Source organism: Dryobates pubescens, chromosome 29, assembly GCF_014839835.1.
Source record: "Dryobates pubescens isolate bDryPub1 chromosome 29, bDryPub1.pri, whole genome shotgun sequence".
Lineage (NCBI taxonomy): Eukaryota > Metazoa > Chordata > Aves > Piciformes > Picidae > Dryobates > Dryobates pubescens.
In genome coordinates this window covers 2,606,504-2,629,903 of record NC_071640.1, presented here as the reverse complement: position 1 = coordinate 2,629,903, position 23,400 = coordinate 2,606,504, and the positions used below count along the sequence as shown (strand labels likewise).

Below are 23,400 nucleotides of genomic sequence, written 5' to 3'. Positions count from 1 at the left end.
AGCCTGTGCCCAGGTGGCCAGCAGGAGCAGGGTAGTGATTGTCCCCCTGTACTCAGCACTGGTGAGGCTGCACCTGGAGTACTGGGTTCAGTTTTGGGCTCCTCACTCCAAGAAGGACATTGAGGGGCTGGAGAGAATCTAGAGAATAGCAATGAAGTTTGTGGAGGGCCTGGAGAACAGGCTTGTGAGGGAGCTGAGCTTGTTTAGCCTGGAGAAGAGGAGGCTCAGGGGAGACCTTATTGCTCTCTACAACTACCTGAAGGGAGGTTGTAGCCAGGAGGGAGTTAGTCTCTTCTCTCAAGCAGCCAGCACCAGAACAAGAGGACACAGTCTCAAGCTGTGCCAGGAGAGGTTTAGGCTTGTGAGGAGAAAGTTCTTCACAGAGAGAGTTGTAGCTGTTGGAATGTGCTGCCCAGGGAGGTGGTGGAGTCACCATCCTTGGAGGTGTTCAAGAGGGGATTGGATGTGGCACTTGGAGCCATGGTTTAGTAGTCCTGAGGTGTTGGGTGGCAGGTTGGACTTGATGATCTTTGAGGTCTTTTCCAACCTTATCGATTCTATGAGTCTATCTCAGGCAGTTCTCATCATACCAGGGTACATGGGCCCTGACTCAGGAAAGTGTTTAACTTTGATTCATTAAGGCCAAACAGCCAACTTCCAAGTTCAGCACTTTTTCTGGAGAGCAGTGGTTTTGCTCCTGAACCACAACCCCATGCCACACAAAACACATTACAGTCTGCTCTCAGCTAGGAGGGAAGAAGAGGAGACACATGTCATTTGCAGGCCCTTTAACACAGGAAGATCTCTGGGCTCCAAAACTTCCTAGTGGCAGTTGAGGAAGCAAAACCAACAACATCCAAAAAAAACAGGCTGTGAAAAAGCTTGTGGTGCAGTGAAGCCAAAGCCCTTCTCTTCCAGCTTGCAAACCCCCCAGCAGAAGTCTGGGGAATTAATCCTCCCACCTAAACTCAGGGAGGTAAAGCACAGACAGATAGAGGAGCTGCACAGCCCTCCCACAACAGCATCAGGAAAGAAAATCCAGTGAAATTCCTGGTGCTGATTCTTTCAGGAGGTTTGGGCTTCAAGTTTTCACTCTTTTACAAAACTAAACCATGACCTAAAATGAGAGAGCAGGAATCAGATCAGCTGTGTATTTCTATCACTTTCCTGGGAGAGGGCCAGGGTGGGTTTGTTTCTTTCATGTTGGAGATCAAAGTTGGTCTTTTGCCTCTCTCCAGAGTGTCTGCTTTGGAAGTTTCTGTCTGATTTATATATAACTAGATATATGTATATGTATACAGCTATAAAATCCATCCATCCATATGTATACAAAACCCTATCTGTACTGAGCACTGCCTCTCTGGAACCTGAAAACTAGCCTCAGCTGCAAATTAATTCTAGTCCTAACCAACCCCTTAGCCTCTAAGTGTCCTGAGGTTTATTCTTTTAAACAAGTCTGAAGTATGATAAACTCCATTTGGCAACCTGCTGGGTCACATGCTGGGCTGGGATCTTGACAGCATGGCGCTTGCAGGGGAAGGCAGCTCAGTGAGCAAGGGCGCTCCTGTGGGGCTGCACAACGTGAGTACCTGGGGATTTGCACTGACAGCCCTTTGTCTTGGAATGAAATTGAACTTGTGGCTTATGAGTCATCTGTGAGGGGCTCTCTTGCTCTCCCAGCCACGCTGCCCCAGCTGGGGATCAGCAGGATGTGGTAGCTGTCCAAATTCCCTCTCTGGAAAGGAGCGAAGGAGTGGGGCTTGGCAGGCTTCTGCCTCACAAAACCTTTCATTCCATTTGGTTCAAAATAGCCTGAACTTGGAGACATGCCAGGTGCTCTGGGAACGACACCTGTCTGAGGGGAGTTTAGGGAGAGCAGCTTCCTGCAATCCTGAAAGGGAAAGGAAAATCCATGAGTGGCTCAGATTGTTTGGAAGGGACTGCTTTCAGTGCTCAGGTTGTATGGAAGGGACTGCTTTCAGTGCTCAGATTGTATGGAAGGGACTGCTTTCAGTGCTCAGGTTGTATGGAAGGGACTGCTTTCAGTGCTCAGGTTGTTTGGAAGGGACTGCTTTCAGTGTTGAGGTTGTTTGGAAGGGACTGCTTTCAGTGTTGAGGTTGTATGGAAGGGACTGCTTTCAGTGCTCAGGTTGTTTGGAAGGGACTGCTTTCAGTGCTCAGGTTGTATGGAAGGGACTGCTTTCAGTGCTCAGATTGTATGGAAGGGACTGCTTTCAGTGTTGAGGTTGTTTGGAAGGGACTGCTTTCAGTGCTCAGATTGTATGGAAGGGACTGCTTTCAGTGTTGAGGTTGTTTGGAAGGGACTGCTTTCAGTGCTCAGGTTGTTTGGAAGGGACTGCTTTCAGTGCTCAGGTTGTTTGGAAGGGACTGCTTTCAGTGTTGAGGTTGTTTGGAAGGGACTGCTTTCAGTGCTCAGGTTGTTTGGAAGGGACTGCTTTCAGTGTTGAGGTTGTTTGGAAGGGACTGCTTTCAGTGCTCAGGTTGTTTGGAAGGGACTGCTTTCAGTGTTGAGGTTGTTTGGAAGGGACTGCTTTCAGTGTTGAGGTTGTTTGGAAGGGACTGCTTTCAGTGCTCAGGTTGTTTGGAAGGGACTGCTTTCAGTGCTCAGGTTGTTTGGAAGGGACTGCTTTCAGTGCTCAGGTTGTTTGGAAGGGACTGCTTTCAGTGCTCAGGTTGTTTGGAAGGGACTGCTTTCAGTGCTCAGGTTGTATGGAAGGGACTGCTTTCAGTGTTTAGGTTGTTTGGAAGGGACTGCTTTCAGTGCTCAGATTGTATGGAAGGGACTGCTTTCAGTGCTCAGGTTGTATGGAAGGGACTGCTTTCAGTGCTCAGGTTGTATGGAAGGGACTGCTTTCAGTGCTCAGATTGTTTGGAAGGGACTGCTTTCAGTGTTTAGGTTGTTTGGAAGGGACTGCTTTCAGTGTTGAGGTTGTTTGGAAGGGACTGCTTTCAGTGCTCAGGTTGTTTGGAAGGGACTGCTTTCAGTGCTCAGGTTGTTTGGAAGGGACTGCTTTCAGTGTTGAGGTTGTTTGGAAGGGACTGCTTTCAGTGCTCAGGTTGTTTGGAAGGGACTGCTTTCAGTGCTCAGGTTGTTTGGAAGGGACTGCTTTCAGTGCTCAGGTTGTATGGAAGGGACTGCTTTCAGTGCTCAGGTTGTTTGGAAGGGACTGCTTTCAGTGCTCAGGTTGTTTGGAAGGGACTGCTTTCAGTGTTGAGGTTGTTTGGAAGGGACTGCTTTCAGTGCTCAGGTTGTTTGGAAGGGACTGCTTTCAGTGCTCAGGTTGTTTGGAAGGGACTGCTTTCAGTGCTCAGGTTGTATGGAAGGGACTGCTTTCAGTGTTCAGGTTGTTTGGAAGGGACTGCTTTCAGTGCTCAGGTTGTTTGGAAGGGACTGCTTTCAGTGCTCAGGTTGTTTGGAAGGGACTGCTTTCAGTGTTGAGGTTGTTTGGAAGGGACTGCTTTCAGTGCTCAGGTTGTATGGAAGGGACTGCTTCCAGCACTGCTGTGGATCCCTGTGGATGGTTTCAGGGATGTCAGAACAGAGCTGAGGCCCTGGGTCCTGCTCTGACCAACCTATACAATTTTTCCCACAGGTTCCACCGAGACCAGAACTAATCCAGCCCTGCAGATGTGATCCAAAGGACACTCATGTCTGTGGAAAAGCTCCCACTAACTTCAGCCCATGCTGGATCTGCTCTTTAGACCTGGCTGCTGCAAACAAGCTGGTGCTTACATTTGCAGTGGTGAGTAATAAGGCTCTAAGCTTACAAGCTGTGTGAGCCCACATTTATGTTTTGGCACAATTAGCAGTCTCAGGACTTTTATTTGCTTGGGCCCCTCAGCAGACAGAGGAAGCACAGAGCAGACTTGCTGTGTGTTACAGGCTGCTGAAGAAAGAGAGGGAGGAAGAACTCATAAGAGACCTGCTGCATCTTTAAGGCTTTTAAAGAGCAGCTGATCTCTGACATGGAGCTGTTTCTGTATGCTTGCTAATATTCTGCTCTGGTTTTCTCTAAGCCCCAGCTACATCACATTCATATGTTTCTTCTGGGATTCAAAAACAAACACTGAACCTTTTCCAGGCTGATATTTCTACCTCCCCCACTACAGTATGAACTTTACTTGCATCACTGCCAACATTTGTTCATTTAAAACTGGGAAACCTTACCCTGGTGGGGAGCAGGTAGGATTTGATACATTCTGCCCTGCAAAGGATGTGTACAAACAGCTATGCTGGGCACAAGGGGCCAGTGGGAGTTGAAGAACTCCTTCAAAATGGGATCATTGAACACTACATGTATCAGGACTCCATGTTAGTAAAAGACTGTTTAGGAGTCCATGGTTTTGAAGAGAAAGTAGGACTGCAGACAGGGTTGGAGTCCAGCAATGTGCTATAACGTAGCATTCAAAGCAGATTTCCTTCCCCCTCCCCCAGTGCATGTCACAGCCAAGTCAATGCAGAAAGGCTGCTGATGGGAGAGCCCCAGACTGCACCACACATGATCTGACTGCCAGATGTGATGACAGCCTGCCTCTCCCAGCCACTTCAACTGGAGCAGCAGGTTCTCAGCACTTCTGTGCATCAGGAGCTTCACTCTTGGCTGGTGCAAATGGTGGCAAGGCCAGTGGACAGGCAGTCCAGCACCATCCACTCATGCCCCTGGGAGGCTTTCTGGGAGATCTGAGTATATTTATTACTCCTTGTAATTCAGAAATCAAGATCTTTGCTGGGGTTACTGCTCACTTAGAGCACCTCTTGTCTTTCCAGTCTCTGCAAAAGGGCAGGAGGAAAAGTAAGGAGACACAGAGGAATCCATGTTAGGGCTTCAGCAGGTTCTAGTACCTGTTAGTGTAAACTGCCAGCTCAGTGGCACAAACTACTCACAAGCTTACTTACCTGTGCAAACCCCTCTGTTAACAGCAGGTGCTAGGTCTCTACATCACACTGAATGTGTAGCAGAATCACTTAGCTGCAGCTAATTTGGCCAAAGATATGTAGCCATATTGGCTGGGCAGTTTCTCTTCACCTCCCAGATCCTGTGGCTGTGTTCCTTTCTTCTCTCCCACAGTGCTTCAGGCCTTTGTTCTGCTTCTTTTCATGCACACAAATCTTAGACCATTGTGTCCCACCTTCCAGATTCTCCAGGTAATGTTTCTTGCCACATCCTGATATGAGACACCAAGGTCAGGCAGATTATTTTGTGGGCCCTTCACACCCTTCCTCTCCATTGCAGGGGCAGCCATTCACCTCTGTTTCTCTGGTTTGAGACCTGCCAATCTGGAAGGACATTATTTAAGCCCACTCTGGACCTTCTGTTGGATATTGGCTGTCTCCAGACCAGCATTTAAATCATCATCAAAACTTATATTTGAACATTTACAAGATCCTTTGGGGTTTGGAGAGCTCAATTCCTTCCTGCCTTCCCACCACTTACCTTAGTGTTGTGTCTTTTGGGGCTTATAGACATCCTGGCTCCTGGGTTCCCTCTCTGGGGGCCTTGCTAACCCTTTTTCAGATGAAGAGTGAAGACTGAAGGGACAAAAGTCCTGCAGGCACTGAGTAGCCAGGGTGGCCTCACCAACTGGTGTGTCCAGGTTCTCAGAACTACAAAGAATGAGTCAGAAGAGCTGAGCTCCAGTTTTGTCTCTGTCCATGATTCTCTGCATCATCATCATCATCATCATCATTCTTTCTTAGCTTCCCCAGCTGAAAAACAGGGCTCATAACATTTCCCTACCTACAAAAGCTGTTAGGAGGCTTATTGCATTGTTGTGAATTCCACAGATGAAAGGTACTGCAGAAGAGCAAACTGCAATTACTCTTTCAAACCTCTGCCTTAGTCCTGTCAGCCTTAACTCACTGAATAACACTCACTCAGTTGAGGAAATTCTACCACTACAGTGCAGAGAATCACTGGTGAAGATGAGTCCCTGTTGCAAGAGGAGGATTTATCCCCTTGTGTTCAACACCCTTCTCTCTTCCACTGGGATGATCAGAGCTGTATAATCCCAGACATTGACTGCATGCTCTTAAGCAATCTCCTCTTTGGGGAACTATTATTTCTTTATCCCAAACCTGACTGTTAGTGAATAAATTCTGGGTTTGTTTTGTGGGTTGGGGTTTTTCTTTTGCAATGTATAACACCATCCCCACTAGAGAGAGCAGCTTCTCTGCTCCATGAGCTCATGCTGCTCCTGGGCTCTGCTGGTGGCTGAGGTTTCTTGGAGCCCATGGTGGCTGTCAAAATGGTCAGAATGGCAAAATCTGCTTTGTTTTGGGGGGTGTGTAGCTCACACCAGCCTTTCATGTGCATATCCATGTAACAAAGATGATTAGGAGAGCAGAATGTCTCTCTTAAGAAGAAAGGCTGAGGGACTTAGGGCTTTTTAGCCTGCAGAGAAGACTGAGGGGGGATCTTATCAAGGCTGAGCAATACTTCAAGGGTGGGTGTCAGGAGAATGGGGCCAGTCTTTTTTGTTTTCAGTGGTGCCCAGTGGCAGGGCAAGAGGTAATGGGCACAAACTTGAACATAGGAAGCTCCAGCTGAACATGAAGAGGAACTTCTTTATGTTGAGGGTTGGTAGAGCACTGGAGCAGGCTGCTCGGAGAGGTGGTGGAGGCCCCATCTCTGGAGTGATTCAACACTGCCTGTGCAACCTGCTCTGGGTGACCCTGCTTGAGCAGGGGGCTTGGGCTGGATGATCTCCAGAGGTCCCTTCCAACCCCCCACCATGCTGTGATTCTGTGATCAAATGCATGGCTGGTGTGGTATCCATACCCCTCCACAGCCTTCTCCATTTGGAAATCATTGACAATTCCCAAGTGCAAACAGGAACAAAGAGCTCCCATGCAGGGTAACTATGGTTTTGCTGGTGAAACAAGCACTGGATGGTGAGGTAGAGAATTAGAAGCTCACAGGTAGTACCCATAGCAAAAGTGCTCCAGGTTAGTGCTCCCAGCAGTCCCTGGGGGGGTCATAGCAGACACTGAGTGTGGCCAGTTCTCACACAACTAACTCATCAGTCCCACAGCAACAAGCATCTGGGGTTTTGGGGTATCTGTTTGTGTCTTTTCTGCTTTTGTCCACCCTGCTTTTCAAAAGATTCAAGTCCTACCCTGGCCACCAAGAACAGAGAAGTAAAAAGAGTCAGCATTTGCCAGCCCTGAAAACCAGTCTGATTTTTCTCTCGTCAAAGCCTGTGCACAAAGCTCCCTGGAAGGATGTACCTTGTGTTAAGGGTTAAAAATAGTGCCATGACAAGGACTAAAGCCACTGCAGGTGTTAGGTAGCAAGGTACTAATTGGGTAACTGGAGGTGTGACAAGGGAGCACAGAGGCTCATCAAGAGACTTTGGGTGAATCTGGGATGTTCCTTCGAGCTTGGGGAGGAGGAGGAGAAAGTAAAAAGCTGCTGCTAGAGTCTTTTGTGTTATGGAAAAGCTGGGGTTAAGGTGAACTAGAACAGGCAGAGGGTTGCATCTGGTGTGTAAAAATGCTAGGAGACAATCAGATCAGAAATTAAAGGTTGCAATTTGTCCTTTCCTCAGAGGGCTTTTACTTTGGGCTGGGAATGTTGTGCTTGAATCGTGCTGCTCTGATTTCACTGCAGCTCCTGTGGGGCTTTTCCAAATGGAGTCAGCCTGTGCCTGTTTGGTTAAACCTTCCTCTAAACTCACTGCCTTGCACACAGGCAGATTTGAGGCTCCCTGGAACATGTTTGCTTTCCTTTTTCTGTTTGAAGGACGTAGTTGGGTTCCTCAAGCAGCCTTCCAGGTAGGTGTGTGAGTGAGTGCTATGTTCCAGGCTGAAAGCTGATAGTGGTGAACTCTCTGGGGACAGTCTCCCATGTGAATTGTTTTGCTTGCTCAGCCTGATGCATAGTGAGCATAACAATTTGGGATGAAACTGTCTTACACCCACTGTGGGTGAGATAAGGACGTGTGAGGTGTAGTTGGAGACTGCTTTGGAGTTTGTCACATTCTCTATCAATGAGCTGCTCCTAAAAGTGGATTTGCAGTGAGGCTCAAACTCCAACTTTTAACCTGTGGTTGTTAGAAAGAAACTGGAGATTAGATTATTTGTTAATAGTGAAGTGGTGAGACACTGGAACAGGTTGCCCAGGGAGGTCATGGATGCCCTGGAGGGGTTCAAGGCCATGATGCTGTGATTCTCTGATGCCCAGGACACTTGTGGTTGCACAAATGGATGGGTCCACATAGAAACCCCAGAAGTACTCCTTCTATGCTGGTGCTCAGATGTTCACAGCATCACCAAGGTTGGAAGAGACCTCAAAGATCATCGAGTCCAACCTGTCACCACAGCCCTCATGACTAAACCATGGCACCAAGTGCCACATCCAATCCCCTCTTGAACACGTTTCCTCTGGACTCACTGCTCTCTACAGCTCCCTGAAAGGAGGTTGTAGTGAGGTGGAGATTGGTCTCTTCTCCCTAGTATGAGGTGGTAGAACATGAGGTGGAGATTGGTCTCTTCTCCCTAGTATGAGGTGGTAGAACATGAGGTGGAGATTGGTCTCTTCTCCCTAGTATGAGGTGGTAGAACATGAGGTGGAGATTGGTCTCTTCTCCCTAGTATGAGGTGGTAGAACAAGAGGAAGTTGCCTGAAATTGTGCCAGAGGGGTTAGGTTGGATATTAGGAAAAAATTCTTAACCACAGGAGTGGTCAGGATTTGAAACAGGCTCCCCAGGGAGGTGGTGGAGTCCCCATTGCTGGAAGTGTTCAAGAAATGTGTGGCCATGGCACTTTGGGACACGGTTGAGTGGCCAAGGTGGTGTTGGGTTAACTTAATGACCTTAGAGGTCTTTTCCAACCAAAACAATCCCATGGTTTATTTTCCAACAGCACTATTAATTTCCCCCCCTCCCCCCCACTCCTTTTGCTCTGCAGCAGTTCAATCCTATTTTGGGTTCCATCAGCAGCTTTTCACTTCTTGTCAGTGGATTGACTTGGGGATCTTGGTCCCTGATCTGCTTTGTTTGGAGCAGCGTTTGATGCTCTTCTGGTGGGTCTGTTTATAAAAATCCCTGCTCTTATTATGGAAATGACTTCCTTGTTTGGAGCAGCTGACAATACCACGACACTTACTACTCCGACTCCATCAGCCCGTGGGTTTTCCCGGTGGATTTTTGGTTGGTTGTTGGTTTGTTTTTGTTGTCACTTGCTACAGCCTGCACCGGTCGCGTCTATTTTTATTGCAGCTCGCATTAGTCGTTGCGTAATAGCTGGGAGCGCGCATTGCCCAATGCCAACCGCGGCTGAAAATACAACAAAAATGAAAAAAAAAGGGGGAAAGAGCGAACCCGCAGCTGCGCTTTCAACCTCCACCCACCCCGCACCGCGCGTAACCCTGCGCGGCTTCCAGCCGCGGGGCTTTGTGGGGGGGGAAACCCGCACCGTTTGAGCTGCACTTTTAAGGGCTCTTGTACCTTTTCGAGCCCGAGAAGCGGCGGGGGGAAGCCGCGATGTTTCCTGGTGGTGTCTGCCCGGAGAGGAGCCTCCAGCCGCTCGCTCCCCGCGGCTTTCCCCCTCTCTTCCACCCGCCGACCCCCGGCCAGGCTCCTTCCCCGCCGAGGGCAGCACGTTCACCCACCCCGCCGCCCGCTGACCGGGGCATCACCCCCGCTGCTTCTCTCCCCTGCCCGCCGGCCCGGGGAGGGAGCGGAGGCACGGCGAGGGAGAGCTGCAGGCTTCTGGGACTCGTAGTCCGGGGGCCAACAGCCACGTCTGTCCCGGCCGGGTGCTGGACTACCGTCCCCACATGGCCTTGCGCCCCGGCGCATGAGCTGTCGGGCGCTGTAGCGCATCTATTATACTGCCTTGCCGAGGATAAAAAGAAGAGCAACTGGAGGGACTGTAAGGCAAACGTTGCTGGAGCTGCCGGGGCAAAGTAATCTATTTAATCTTTCCCTTTATTTGTTAGATGCTTGGGTGTGCATTGCTAGCGCTGGGCCGTGCTTTCCGGAGGGGAGGGGAGGCGGGAGGAGTGTGTGTGGGGGGGGAACCGGGGAAGAAGGGGGAAGGAAAGCAAAACCCACTTGGGAAAGGCCAATGCTGGCGGTTTATTTATTTATTTTAATTTTCTTTACAACCTCCCCCCCCACCCTCCCCCTTCCCCTTTCCCTCCTCTCTTCTTCTCTGCTCCTTCTTCTTGCGAGAGCCCCGCGTCTCTTTCCCCGCCGCCCCGCAGCCTTTTGTGCGCCGCCACAATGCAACAAAGCGCGGCGGGGCTGGCTGCAGCCTGGCCATTGATTTCCTCCCGGCCCCGCCGCTCCTGCCCACCCTTTTCTTCTTCTTCTTCTCCTCCTTCTTCTTCTGCCGCTTCTTCACCATCTTCTGCTTCCTTCCCCCTTCCTCCTTCTTCTTCTCGCCCAGCTCCCGAAGACACCCCCGGCCAGGCGCAGCCCCGGCCCCGCTGAGCCCCCGCGCAGGAGCGATTTTCTTTCTTGCCTCTTTATTTTTTTGTTGTTGTTGTTTTTCTTCTTCTCCTTCTTCTTCCCCCTTCTCTCGCTCGCTTTCCCTCGCTCTCTCGCTCCCTGCCCGCCATCTTTTGAAGGGGAAAAATTAGGGGCGAGGGAAAGGAGGGATTGCAGGAGCCCTGAAAAACAAGCGGGGGGGGGGGGTGGGGAAGGGGAGGGAGGGGAGGAAGAAGGGGGGGTGAGGAAAGGGGGGGTAAAAAAAGGGGGATTTAAAAAAAGAAAAAAAGAGATTGGGGAGGGCAAAAAAAAAAAAAGAGGGGAGGGGAAACACAAAAATCAATTTAAAAAATTAAAAGACAAAAAGCTGGGGAGGGCCGAAGCGGCAGCAAAGCCTTGCTCCGGGCTGTGCGCGGTTCCCGCGGCGGGGCGCGGAGCGAAGCGCGGGGCGAGCACAGCTCCAAGGCGACTCCCACCCGTGTCCCCCCTCCCTCTGTGTGTGTGTCCCACTGCATGTCCCCCGCCTGGGCCACTGGCCGGTGAGCTGGGAAAAGGTCTGAGCAGGCTGCTTACGATGGGCGAAGAGTGCGCGGTTCGCGTGTTGTCCGCGTCTGCGTGCGTATGTTTGCGCGTGTGTGTGTGTGTATCTCCGGCTGCTTCCCGCGCGTAAATAGCCGGCGTTTACCGAACTTCGGTAAATAAACGGAACCCCGGGGGTTCGCTGCCTGAACTCGATACGCTTTATAGGTGTAAAAAGAACCGCAGCTCCCAGATTTATATATAGCAGCCTCCCGCTATAAATAATGCCACTGATAATCGAATGTAAAACTCCCAAACTCGGACCTACTTTTTTTCTGCCGCCCCTCCTCCCTCCCTCCCCCCAGTTTGTGCTCCTTGTTTGGGTTTTGCCCCGCGCCCCTCCCGCCCGGGACACGGGGGTTGGAGCATTTGTTCGCCAGCCTCTTGGTTTCACTTTCAGACAAAGCTGCAGTGTTCAGGTGGCAGAGCTGAGCCTCTGAAGCCACACGGTCCAGTCGTGCGGGAGCTTTGGAGGGAACTCTCATTTCCTACAGCCTGGCTTTGACAGCGTGGAGCGTGCCTTCCCTGAGCTCTGTGCTAAAAAACCTCTTGACAGGTCCCTAGAGGGGATGGACCTTGCTGTTGTTGTCTTCAGGAACCGAAAGCTGGCCAAATAAACTCTTTTTGGGGGGGGTTTGGATGAGCGAATGCAGTGCTTCCTCTGATACTTCCAACGTTTATGCCTTGGTTTTGCATCTTAAGTTCCCTAGTGGGGATGGAGCTTTCTGTTGTTGTCTTCAGGAGTCAAAAGTTGGCCAAATAAACTTCTCTCAGCAAATCTGACGCTTCCTCTGATACTTGCAATGCCTATGTCTTGTTTTTGCATCTGAAGTTCCCTAGTAGTGGGGATGAACCTTGCTGCTGTTGTCCTAAGGAACTGAAAGCTAGACAAATAAACCTGTTCTTGTTAAGCAAACACGATGGTTCCTCTGATACTTCCAACGTTTATGTCTTGGTTTGGCATCTTAAGTTCCTTGCTGCTAGTAGTAAACTGTAGGTTGGGGGGGTGTGTGTGTGGGGGGGGGGGTTGAAGACAATTAGTAAAGCACACCTGCTGTTATTCCTCGCTGGGAATAGAGAACGTGGGGTGTTTGTTTCTTTCTTTTTAAGGTGCTTGTTAGTATTTTTAACGTGTTCACTGCATCTGGAAATTGAGGCTTGAAGCTGAAATTCCTTAATTCACCCAGTTAATAAGGGATCAGAGTGGACTCGGTGGCTGCCACATGGGCTGCACTAGATGAGTGAGAAGGGCAGAGTAAGTAGGAGTTAATTACAGCAAGCAACAAGAAATTCTCAAAGCAGTCTGGTTGCTTTACAAGCAAGGGGGAAAAAAAAAAGCCCCCAAACCAAACCCAAAAGTGGTCTGTATTGCTTACAACCACCCTGCTGCTGGAGTGCGCTGGGAATGCGACAACATCCTGCCCCCTCATCTGCAGATCTCAGCCTTCATCTGCAGACCCCAGCAGCAGACAGCTGTGGATCCTGTTTGATTAGTTTGGGGATTTTTGGGGGGGAATGCACAGGAAGGCTCCTGCTGGCACGGAGTGACTCTGATCCCAAAGCCTTTCTGCTTGGAAAGGAGAAATGCTCAGGCCGTGTGCTTGTTTCTCTGTAGTCCACATGGGTTAAAAATACTGCTTGATGCATGCATTGAGTGCTTTGAGACAGTGTTTAATAAGAGGGTTGGACAGAGGGTGACAGTCTGCTTCAGTGCTCAGCGTGAGCTTGATTGCAATATTGTCTTCTGCATTCCCTGCTCAGTGCTGAGACAGTGGAAGGCTTTTGAGTTGCAGTGACCTGTTGGTGTAGAGCTTAAATCCAGAAGGAATGCTCGTGCAACGTCGAGTGGCTGAGGTTTGGTCTCCGAACTTGGCTTTGGAGCATTAGGTCTGTTACCTGCAAATGAAAACTTGGCTCCCTTGCTGCTGGAGATAAAACTCGTGTCGCTTAAACACCGAGGTGCTTTCGAAAGCTTTAGTCCTTGTCATTTAAAAAGCCAAACCTATGTAGAGGAGCATGGTGAAGATGTCTGATGTTTCCAGTTCAGCGAGCGTGCAAGGCAGCAGTGCTCTTGGCTCTGTCTCCAGAGGCGGTTGTGTTGGTGGCTTGCGAGTGTGAGTGTTCTGGCGTGGCTTTGTTGTTGCTTTGCACCGGGTGCGAGGACTTCAATCACGGTTCTTAACAGTCCTCCAAAACGCTCCTTTTTCTGAGCTGAGAACCGTGTGTTTAAAACTTCATCCTTCAGTCTGCCCCTGAGAACGGTGAGGGGTCTGGCGGGGCTGCTTGATAACCACAAGGCCCAGCCTGCCTGGCCTGAAGGTCTCTCCCCTGAGCCTCTAGCGAGCTGGAGGAGCACACAGATGAAGCAGGTTGCCCTGGTGAAGGCAGGGGCTTCCCGCAGCTTTATACAGACATCTTTTAATTGGTACAAGTTCTGAGGGATGCTGTTAAATATTTACCTCTTAACGCGGAGGCAGGGGCACTTGTGCCCTGCTGCACGCCTAGAATCTCACTCCCTTCTCCCTGGAGTAATCTGGGAAGCAGATCGTTGACAGCACAAACAACTCGGGAGTCAAATCCCTCTCCTCTGCGGCAGCTGAAGGATGCGGCGAGGTCTCACGTTTCAAAGGCTTAATTACTTTTACCAAATATGTTTCTCTTTGTCTACTTCGGGGAAGCTTATCAGGTGCTTTTAGCACAGACAGAGCTACACTTGGCTAAACAAATGACCAGAGAGTGTTTTGCACCTCGCTGTTGTTTGGGTTAGTTAGTCCTTGGGTTCCCCCCCCCCCCCCCTTTCTTCTTTAATCCTGTTTGCTCGTCTGCTAATTTGCAACGTTCATTAATCTGCAGCGGGTTCCCCGCTCATTACGGTGAACTGCCTGTTTTGTTTTGCGGTGTGTGTTGGTTTTTGTTTTGTTTGGGGTTGGTTTTGTGTTTTAAATTGCCACATTCTTCTCCGGTAACAGCCCAGGACACCCTTGCAGGCAATGAGAGTTCTGGGAATTAGGAAGGAGCTGTGGTTTGCTGTGCTGCTCAGCGAGCTGTCAGGGGGCTTTGGAAGGCTGTGTGCATCTCCAGCTTTCTTGTTGCACGGTATCTCTGCGGCATTAAGTGTGGGTTTTGTCAATCATTAGCGCTCGTCGGAGGTGAACGACTTTCTTTGTGCCCGCCTAACTCTTTAACCCACTTGTTGCTAAAGCCAACGTTGGAACAGTTTAAATTCTTCTGGAGAGCAGTGTGGAAACTCACTGTAACATGCTGCTTTTTCTACTTGTTCTTCCACAACTCCTGTTATGATACCAACTGAGGAAACACTCACCTCTATGTGGGATTCCTTTTGCACTTCTTCAGGCCTCAGTCTCTTTCCAGCTCAAGTCTGATAAGAAGAGACCATGTCTGGAAGTATTTTAGCGACGTGGATAACCTGGCAGAAGAGAGGATTTGTCTCACCAGGGCTTGACATTCTCCTCTCCACCAGCAATGCAGCAGGTGTAGCAAAGACAGACTGAGGTGAAATCTCTGTGCCTGAGGGACCAATCTGGATCAGAATGCCCCGGCTGAACCGGTGCCGCTTGGATTCGTGCTTGGAGGTTTAGATTCAGTTCCAATTGACACTGCTCTGCTTTGGGAATGATCCTGTTTGCTCCTCTCTGTCCTTTACAAAGACAGAGGCAGAGCCAGAAAAGGTTTGCAGTTTTCCTTCTGGGCTTTGAGAGCTGTTCCTCTCCTGAAGTTACCCTTGGAGCACTTCACTGATGCAGCCACACTGATACCTTGCAGGGTGCGCTGACACAGATCCACGATGCGCTTGGTGTGCGTGCCTCGTCCGTCGTAACCAAATCCAACCTGTGGTGAAGGAAAGGCACATTTCTCCTTGTGTAACTCCTTTCAAGTCTCAGCTTATCCTTGTGTAACACTTTGGAGGGTGCCTGCTTGTGGATCTTGCATGCTCACAACCCACCAGCATGACTGTGCTGAGATAAATCTCTTTTCTGAAGCTGCCCCAGCCTGTAGGTTTGGCCAGGAGCAAGTGTGGGGTTTGCAGTCCTGGGTTAGTTTGCTGGGAGGGGACACAGGTCGTAGCAGCCTTTTTGCTTACCAAGGCTGGTTTAGGCCCGTGCTGTAGCCAGTCTGATGCACTTATAAATGTGTGTGTCCATGCTGTGTGTGCAGAGATTGTCTGTGGGGATCACAGAATGCCTGGTTGGAAGAGACCCCAAGGATATTCTGGTCCATCTCTCTGTCTTCTCCTTCCATGGGGATGATGGAGAGTGCTGTTCCTTCTAGGAAAGTGTTGCCTCTTCACAGCTGTTCTGTGTTGCTACAGTTCTGGTTAGGGTCTGGGAAAGTGCAGCTCTTCAAGATGCTGTGTGAAAGGAGGTGAAAATGTGCTGCTCCAGATTGTTGCTGGCATCGGTGCTTGTCTGACTCTGGGCACTACCCATCAGGTGGTAGGATGGAAGTGTGGTCATTTTCTGGACAGGAGTAAGCTGCACAGGAATAAATGAGCATACGTGTGTTCATGCTGTCATGGCTGTGCTTCCTTTGCCTTGAACTTCATCCATATGCAGGAGCTTTAGGAGAGGCTTAGGGCTTGTCTGTCCTCTCTGTGCAGGAAGCTAAGCCCTGGGTGCTGTCAGCAGGAGGTGTGCGTGGGGAGGCTCAGCTCTTCCTGTCAGGAGCCTGTCTGTCTGCCCCAGCACTGCTCCTCTGGGTGTGTGGAAGGAGACCACCCTTGGGTGTGTTAGGCAGTGGGGAGCACCCTCCTTTTGTCCCCTGAATTAGCAGCCTCTTCTTGCATAGGGAGGGGTATTAGACTCTCAAATGTAGATTTTTCCCTTTCTCATGGGCTGTTAGGGAGTTCCAGTCAGACACATAAAACTCAGGCAGCGGAAGCTATGCTGATGCTCTCTCAGTGACAGCAGCTTTGCTATCACAGTTTATTCACACCTTCACTGACCTGCAACTTCCTTGTGTAGCTGAGCAAATTTATGGAGCTGCCCAACCTCAGCAAGGCACTTCTCAGCTGAAATAACCGTGCCACATGCAGCCTTTTGCACTTGTTTGGCTGTGTTTGCTTTAACTTAACACCTTCAGTTATTCTGGGACCAGGGGCTTGTTCAAAGGCAAGGCACTTCACTCGGTGTGGAAACAGATAAAGCAAAGACAGTGCAACCCATTTAGGGGAATGTGTAAGGGATGAGTGGTGGCCCTGACTGGGAGGGCTACCACAGTGTAGAAGTTTCTGCTCTCCGTGGCTAAGCTGCAATAAAAACTTGGTGGGTGGGTGGTGTACTTACTCTGCCCATTACTAAGTGTAACATTACTGAGGCTCAGCTAATGAGTACTATATTTATGTCCTGGTAATTCAGTCACTTTCATTTCATTCTTCATCCCCTTACACCGACTGGACTGTTGTGTATTGATTTAGGAGGAGCTGGCCTGGGGAGGTTGCAGTGCTGGAGCTGGAAAGCCAGAGCTTGGTTAAACCAGTAGCAGCTCATTCACTCTTACCACTTGGAAAGCTGCTTTCTTTTTTTCCCCCCTGTCCTGCAACAGATCTGTTCTTTTTTTCAGTACACTTTAAAAAGTGCACTGAAAAGACACATGGAGTACTACTGCAACTTTTTTAAGTGAGGTTTTATGTATGTCCAGCTCTGGAGTCCTCAGCTCAAGAAGAAGGGCATTAGCCCTTTGGAGTGGGTCCAGAGGAGGTCACAAAAATGACCTGAAGGCTGGAACCCCCTTGCTGTGAGAACAGGCTGAAGAGAATGGGGGCTGCTCAGCCTGGAGGAGAGAAGGGTCCAGGAGACCTTCTTGTGGCCTTTCAGTACTTAAAGGGGTTGAGCAGAGTGATAGGGGCATTCTATCTATCAGGGCCTGTTCTGACAGGACAAGGTGTGATGGGTTTAAACTAAAAGAGGGAGTTTTAACCTGGAGAGGAGGAAGACACTTCCTCCCACTGAGCTTGGTGAGACCCTGGCTCAGGTTGCCCAGAGAAGTGGGAGCTGCCCCATCCCTGGAAGCATCCCAGGTCAGGTCAGGTTGTTTGGGGCTCCAAGTTATCTGCTCCAGTTGCAGTTGTTCCCTGCTGACTGCGTGGGGTTTGGCCTGGGTGAGTTTTAAAGATCCTTTCCAACCCTAAATATTTTATGGCTTGTGAAACAAATGAAAAACTGGAGGGGGAGCAAGCAGTGGAGCAGCAGAAGTGCACCAGGGAGGTCTGTTGGTGCAGGTATTTTCCCTCATGAATCGCTTTGGTTGTGCTGTGAAATGCTCCTAACGAGTCAACGTTGGGATCTGTGTCTGTTTACTACGAGCCTGTTTCCTCTGTTGACGTTTGCATGGAGCTGCCCCTGAGGATAACATCTGTAGCACTTGTAAATGATATTAATAATGCTGATGTATGGCCGTGCAGCGCTGCTGATGTAAGGGAGAGCTGCAGTGTGGGTTAGGAGCTACAAGAGAGAGCAGAAACCAAGCCTTTAATGAGGTAACACGCAGTAATTGAATGCTCTTGGCAAGGGCTCTGGATTTTATACTTTGCTGGGAATACTTTGTACTTTGCTTCATTATATAGAGGTAATCTTCCTGCCTCTTACATTCAGTTGGAAGTGGAATTTGGCTGTATCTCAACCCCCCCCTCCCTAACAGGTGTCATGAAGGATCTCATGGGTGTCGTGGTTTATCTTTCAGAAACGTGTTCAAAGAGCATTGCAGTGTGGGGGGAAGGGATAAAGCAGGCAGCACTTGGGAGCTTTGCAGTTGCTTCAAATGCCAATTAGTGTTGTACCTACTCAAGAACAGTTAAATGTGGCCAGAAACCCGCTGGGGGATCCGAACACCTTGTCCATAGAGATTCCTCTCCGTGTTTGCTTTTTAGCCTTACAGTAACACTGAGCAGGAATTACCCTGTTAAATGCATGAGACAAGAGTAAGGACGTTAATTGTGGACGGTGGTGGGACTCTTCCTGCCCCCCCCCCTTTTCACAAGTCCCACAGCATGGGCTGTCAAGGACTGAGCTGAGGTGTCAGCATCCTATTTTCCTACCTGGCTTTTGGGTGATTCTTTACAGGTACAGCAGGAGCTCCAGAGCTGCTCTGCCCAGCAGGGTAGCATCCGTGCTCTTGGGTCTTTTCTTTATTGCCTTTTCAAGACGCTTTTGTGTCCAATAATCTCCCTCTTTTCTTTTGGAAATCAAAATGTAGGAGGGTAAAAAAAGGAAAAGAAAAGAAAAGAAAAGAAAAGAAACAATCAGGACAAACCCTTTTGTGTAAAGACTACGTGTAATTTATTCACTACATGCTGAATCAGACCGAATGAGTGTCAGGGGTGGTTTTGTGGTGGCTTGGTGTTGTTGTTGGGTGGTTTTTTTTTCCCTTCCCCTGCGTTGTAAAAGTACACAGAGCACCATATGCTGATTAAAAAGGGGGGGGGGAGGGCAGACTCTCTCCTTTGCAGAACGTGAACGTTTAGCTCTGCAGCTTTAAAAAGCAAGGGGAGAAGCCTGCGAGGGTGTAGACCTGAAATAATCCCATTAGGAGTTCTGAAGGCTGCACGGGTGTTGCCACGTTGGGCTTTACTGGGTGTACCTCGAAATGCTTGTGTTGTGCACGTATCATCTGAAACCTGGCTTGCTGCCAGCCTCCGGGGGTTTGGTTTGGTTGGTTTGAAAGGATGGAACTGCAGCCTGCTTCCTTGGCCTGGAAGTGGCAAAAGCGATTGCTGGGGCGGCAGAGCCAACCAGTGTGCAGCGGCAGGAGAGGTCCTGCTTTGGAGGAGGTGGGCTGTGAAGGAGGAGGTGAATGGAGGGGAGTTAGGAGACAGAGGCCTGAAGGAGGTGGGTTGTGGTACTGTCCTGCACTGTGATTTTCTTCTTGTTGAGACTATTACTCCTTGGCACTTTGTGCCTCCTTCCTGGCCTGTCTAGACTGCTGACTCCTTAGGGCAGAAACTCGGTGGATGCTGTACTGTGTCCTAGTCAGGGCAGTGGAATCTCTTGGTCATAGTACACATCCTGATGAAACACAGCTAAGTGGAGTTGTTTGACCTGTCAACTCATTGCCTTAGGTGTCAGGCCCCAGATTTTCCTCATCTCTCCATCCCACTTGCAGTGTCTGCTCACAAGGACAGGCTGGAGGCTCCTACAGTGTGTTCTGTGCTCATCCAGTGTCTGGTGGTCACAGACTCACCAAGGGTGTAAGAGACCTTAAAGATCATCAAGTCCAATCTGTCACCACAGACCCCATGACGAAACCATGGCACCAACATCCAATCCCCTCTTGAACACCTCCGGGGATGGGGACTCCACCACCTCCCTGGGCAGCACATCCCAATGGCAAATGACTCTCTCAGTGAAGAACTTTCTCCTTACCTCCAGCCCAAACTTCCCCTGGCACAGCTTGAGACTGTGTCCTCTTGTTCTGGTGCTGGTTGCTTGAGAGAAGAGACCAATTCCCTCCTGGTACAACCACCCTTCAGGTAGCTGTAGAGAGCAATAAGGTCTCCCCTGAGCCTCCTCTTCTCCAGGCTAAACAATCCCATTTCTGCTTCATGCTGTATGGCAGTAAGAACCCTGACTAAGCCAGGATGAGCCCCACCAGGGCTTCCCTCCCCCTGTGGCCAACCCTGCAGGGTCTTTTGCTGTACCCATCAGCGAGGTTGGAATTTGGGATCACCTTTTTTTTCCCCCCCGTTCTCAGCTGGCTCTCCTGTAAACATGGAGTCTCCTCATCTTGACTAGGCTGTGGTTTCTTTTTGTGGTGTTGTAGGAAACAGGATAAAGAGGAGCAGGATCTCAGTGCTCTTGCATGCCTTGTGCAGTGGAACTTCTCTGGCTGGGTTCACCTGCAGCTGTCCTGCAGTGAGAGGATGTGTCTTCAGGGCTGGGTAGAGCTAACTAGATCAACTATCATGGCTATTATACCTGCAACAATGGCAGCACCCACAAGTCTAATCGCTCTGAATAGACTTTCCAACCCCTGATAACCAGCATTTAACCCCCTTTGATACTTTATCTCTTCCCAATAGCTAAAGAAGAGATTGACTCAGGTAGAGAGGCCAGAAAACCTGAAGAGCTTGAATTCCTGTCTTTGCTTGAACCTTCCTTAGAAAGAGATCTTTCCTGATTGACCAATTAGTTATATCTTGTAGGTGGTAAGTCAGCAAAACCCTCTGTGGGAAGGTGCTGAGCCACAGAAGCCCTGTAGCTTATCGAGAGGGGGAAAGTTGCTTAGCACTTAGCAGGTTGGAGCTTGAAGTGGTTACTGAATCACAGAGATCTGAGTTGCTGTGTTGTGGTTTCTACCATCCTTCCAAGGTGCCTTCAGCCTTGTGCCTGCCTCCCCTAGGTCCCCCACCCTTCTGTCTTGCTCCTGACATGTTGGGAGCTTGTATGATACGTGGCCATGTGCCAGCATCTTCCCAGTGCTGCTTTTTACCTGGTGTCCAAGGCTTCTGCTGGTCGTTCGTCATTGGGATGTGCTGCCCAGGGAGGTGGTGGAGTCACCGTCCCTGGAGGTGTTCAGGAGGGGATTGGACGTGGCACTTGGTGCCATGGTCTAGTCATGAGGTGTGTGGTGACAGGTCGAACTCGATGATCTTTGAGGTCTCTTCCAACCTTAGTGATACTGTGATACATGAGCTCTCGGGGGCTGCAGCGATCCCTGCAAGGTGCTAGAAATTGCTCAAGAGGCTTTCAGCGTGTTGCAGAGCATGAGATAAGAGAGATCTGCCCAGAAGCAGGTTTGCCTCCTCTCCTTTCTGTGTAAACCGTGCCTTGCCTGCTGTCTGGCTTTTTGCTGGCTCTTCCCTTGGTGGTGAGGTGGTGTGGGTTCAACCCTGTGGGTCATGCAAGGTAATTTCATTCTATCTCCACCTTTCCCCCTAGGAAGAAGTGGCACGGGCAGGCTCTGCCCAGACATGTGATTCTCCCAAACACTTCCCTTCCTCTGCCAAATCTCTCTTAGCAAAATGAAGGCTGAAACAGCCCACTGCTCCTTTTCTCTTTTCCCACTGCCACAAAGGTGTCGTTGGTGTGCTTCGTGAGGGGCACAGCCCCTGGCGTTAGGGCTCTCCACCACTGCAACAGGCTCCCCGGGGAGAGGCGATCGAATCCCTGTTCCCGGAGGCGTTTAAAAGACAGAGAGCTGCGGTGCCGGGGGACGTGGCTTAGCACCAGTCTTGGTAGGCAGATAATGGTTGGACTGGCTGCTCTTAGAGGTCTTTTCCAGCTGGAATGAGTCTCTGCTTTTCCTGTGAAGCACCAGCCCATTCCCATCCTATCGATTGGACTTTCTCTCCCCAGATTGATTTTTTTTTTTCAAGCCACCAGCTGCTCTCCGTCCTCTGAAGCCTGCTCCTAGCTGCTTATTTCCACTGCTGCAACGAAGCATTTGTTAACATTTTCATTAGAGGTCACCCAGTTAATTTGCTGAGGTACTTCCAGGAAGGTTTCTTTTTTTTCTTTCTGCCAGTGCAGTTCACTTTATTTTAGCAACCTCAGTCCGGTCCTCGCTGCAGAGGCAGGTTGCAAAGCTGTGGCTGAACTCCTCCAGTCAGGAAATCTCCAGCACAGGGTGAGCTTTTTCATCATTTACACTCTGCTTTCCTCCTCTAGCCTTGTTAACAAACCCATCTGTAACTCCAGAGCTTGCACAAAACCAACATATGTCCCTCCAGCTATTCAGAGGACCACAAAAAGCAGGGCTGCAAGAAATGGCCAGAGGTCACTCTGGTCTCCTCCTCCATCCAAAACAAGGTCAACCATACCTAATCCATTACCCAGGCCAGTTGTTTAAGCTGTGCTCAAAAGGGAATTTAAGGATGTGAAAATGAACTTGTTCCAGCCTGAAACATCCCTCCCTGCACGGGGAACTGCAGCTTGAGGAGGCAGTTGAGCCCCACATGATTTGTGTGCTGCAGGAGGTATGTGAGATGCACCTGAATTCTTGCTCAGGCTTGATCAGGAGGTGCTTCCAGTGGCATTACTGAGTGGAGAGAAATACTCTGGCCCATAATTATCAGGAGAGACCACAGTTTTAGTTGAGGTAACCAGAACAGTGCTTGTGAAAGTCCTGGGTTTTAGGACTTTTACAGATTCATAGATTGCATTGGGTTGGAAGGGACCCTCCAAGGTTGTCTGAACCCCTCCTGCAGTCATCAGGGACACCTCCAACCAGATCAGGCTGCCCAGGGCCACATCACATCTGATCTTCAATGCCTCCATGGACACCTTGTTCCAAGATAAAGTGGCTTTTGAGTACCCCTTAGTTTGAAGGCATGTGAGACATCTTAGAGCAGCCAGATTTGCAGGGGGCATCGAATGGGTATCAGAAGTGAAGGCCCTTAAGTGGGAACAGTTACTTCTTAACCTACTGGTTAGAAACCCACAGGCTCCTTACTGAGGAACCACCTGCTCTTGTAATAGCCAAGGAGAGACCAAGGGTGGGAAATCCATCTGCATAATCTGATGAGCATTAAACCAACCAAGTCAAAAGCCAAGGAACTGACTTAATCTTCTGTGACCTTTTTTTTTCCCCCTTCCCTCATCTCGAGGTAATTTCAGGATGCAGTTGCATCTCCCAGTCTCAGGGTGTTGCTGGGGCTGTGCTCAAAGTAACATGCATGAAGAGCAAATCTGATGGGTGGAATTAATGATTTGGGAGGTGCTGGGGACAGCTGAATGGTCTGTCACTGCAAAGCTGTGGTGTGCCATAGGGGCACTCAAGCCAAATTCCCATCTCCTGCAGCGAAGCCAAGTGCAAACGCTTCATCCCCAGGTCTTGAGGGAGTTGGCATGTTGTGTGCAGCCTGTGTGTGTCTGCCAAGGCAGTGTTGGATGGTAAAAATTCATCTGTCAAGGCTTGGCCTGAAATTGAAGGGGGGGTTTGAGTTTGATGAGAACATCCCTGCTGACATGGAGTTGGTAGGTAGTGAAAGCTGCCTGAAATTCAGTTCCTATATAGGGCTGTGAAGGGAAAGGAAGGCAGAGTAGGAAGAAAAGGAGAACATCTGCCAGGTTTGTTTCCTTCTGGGGAGCTTGGAGGAGTGGTGGTGTAGCCCACTGTAGAATGAAATGGGTACAGCTGCCCTCAGTCTTACCTGAGTTAAGGTTGTGCTGGGAGTAGTAGCAGTGGGCTGAGCCTCTCCTGCAGTTGTAGGAAAGTCTGAGCAAGGTGGTTGTGGGCCTGCTGCTTCTCTGAGATGGGGAGTAGCATATGGTGGCAAATCTGAGCAGGCTGCCAGGTATTGCTGCTGTCAGGGGAAAAGGGACTGAGCGTCTGCTTTGGTGGCTCTGTGCAGGGGAGTAATACAGCAGCGTGAGGATGCCTGCTCCAGCCGCCCTGCTGGCTCAGTGTGG

General features: G+C 49.9%; 1 protein-coding gene across 2 annotated transcripts in view; it reads left to right on the top strand.

Annotated features, from left to right (window-relative positions):
* Nucleotides 1–9,825: 9,825 nt before the first annotated feature.
* Nucleotides 9,826–23,400, top strand: part of BRD3 (bromodomain containing 3) — a 40,261-nt gene continuing 26,686 nt past the window's right edge. For both annotated transcript variants that reach the window (XM_054174242.1, XM_054174240.1), the window contains exon 1: nucleotides 9,826–9,930. The gene's annotated coding sequence lies outside the window, so the exon portion shown is untranslated. The remainder of the gene's footprint in view (nucleotides 9,931–23,400) is intronic.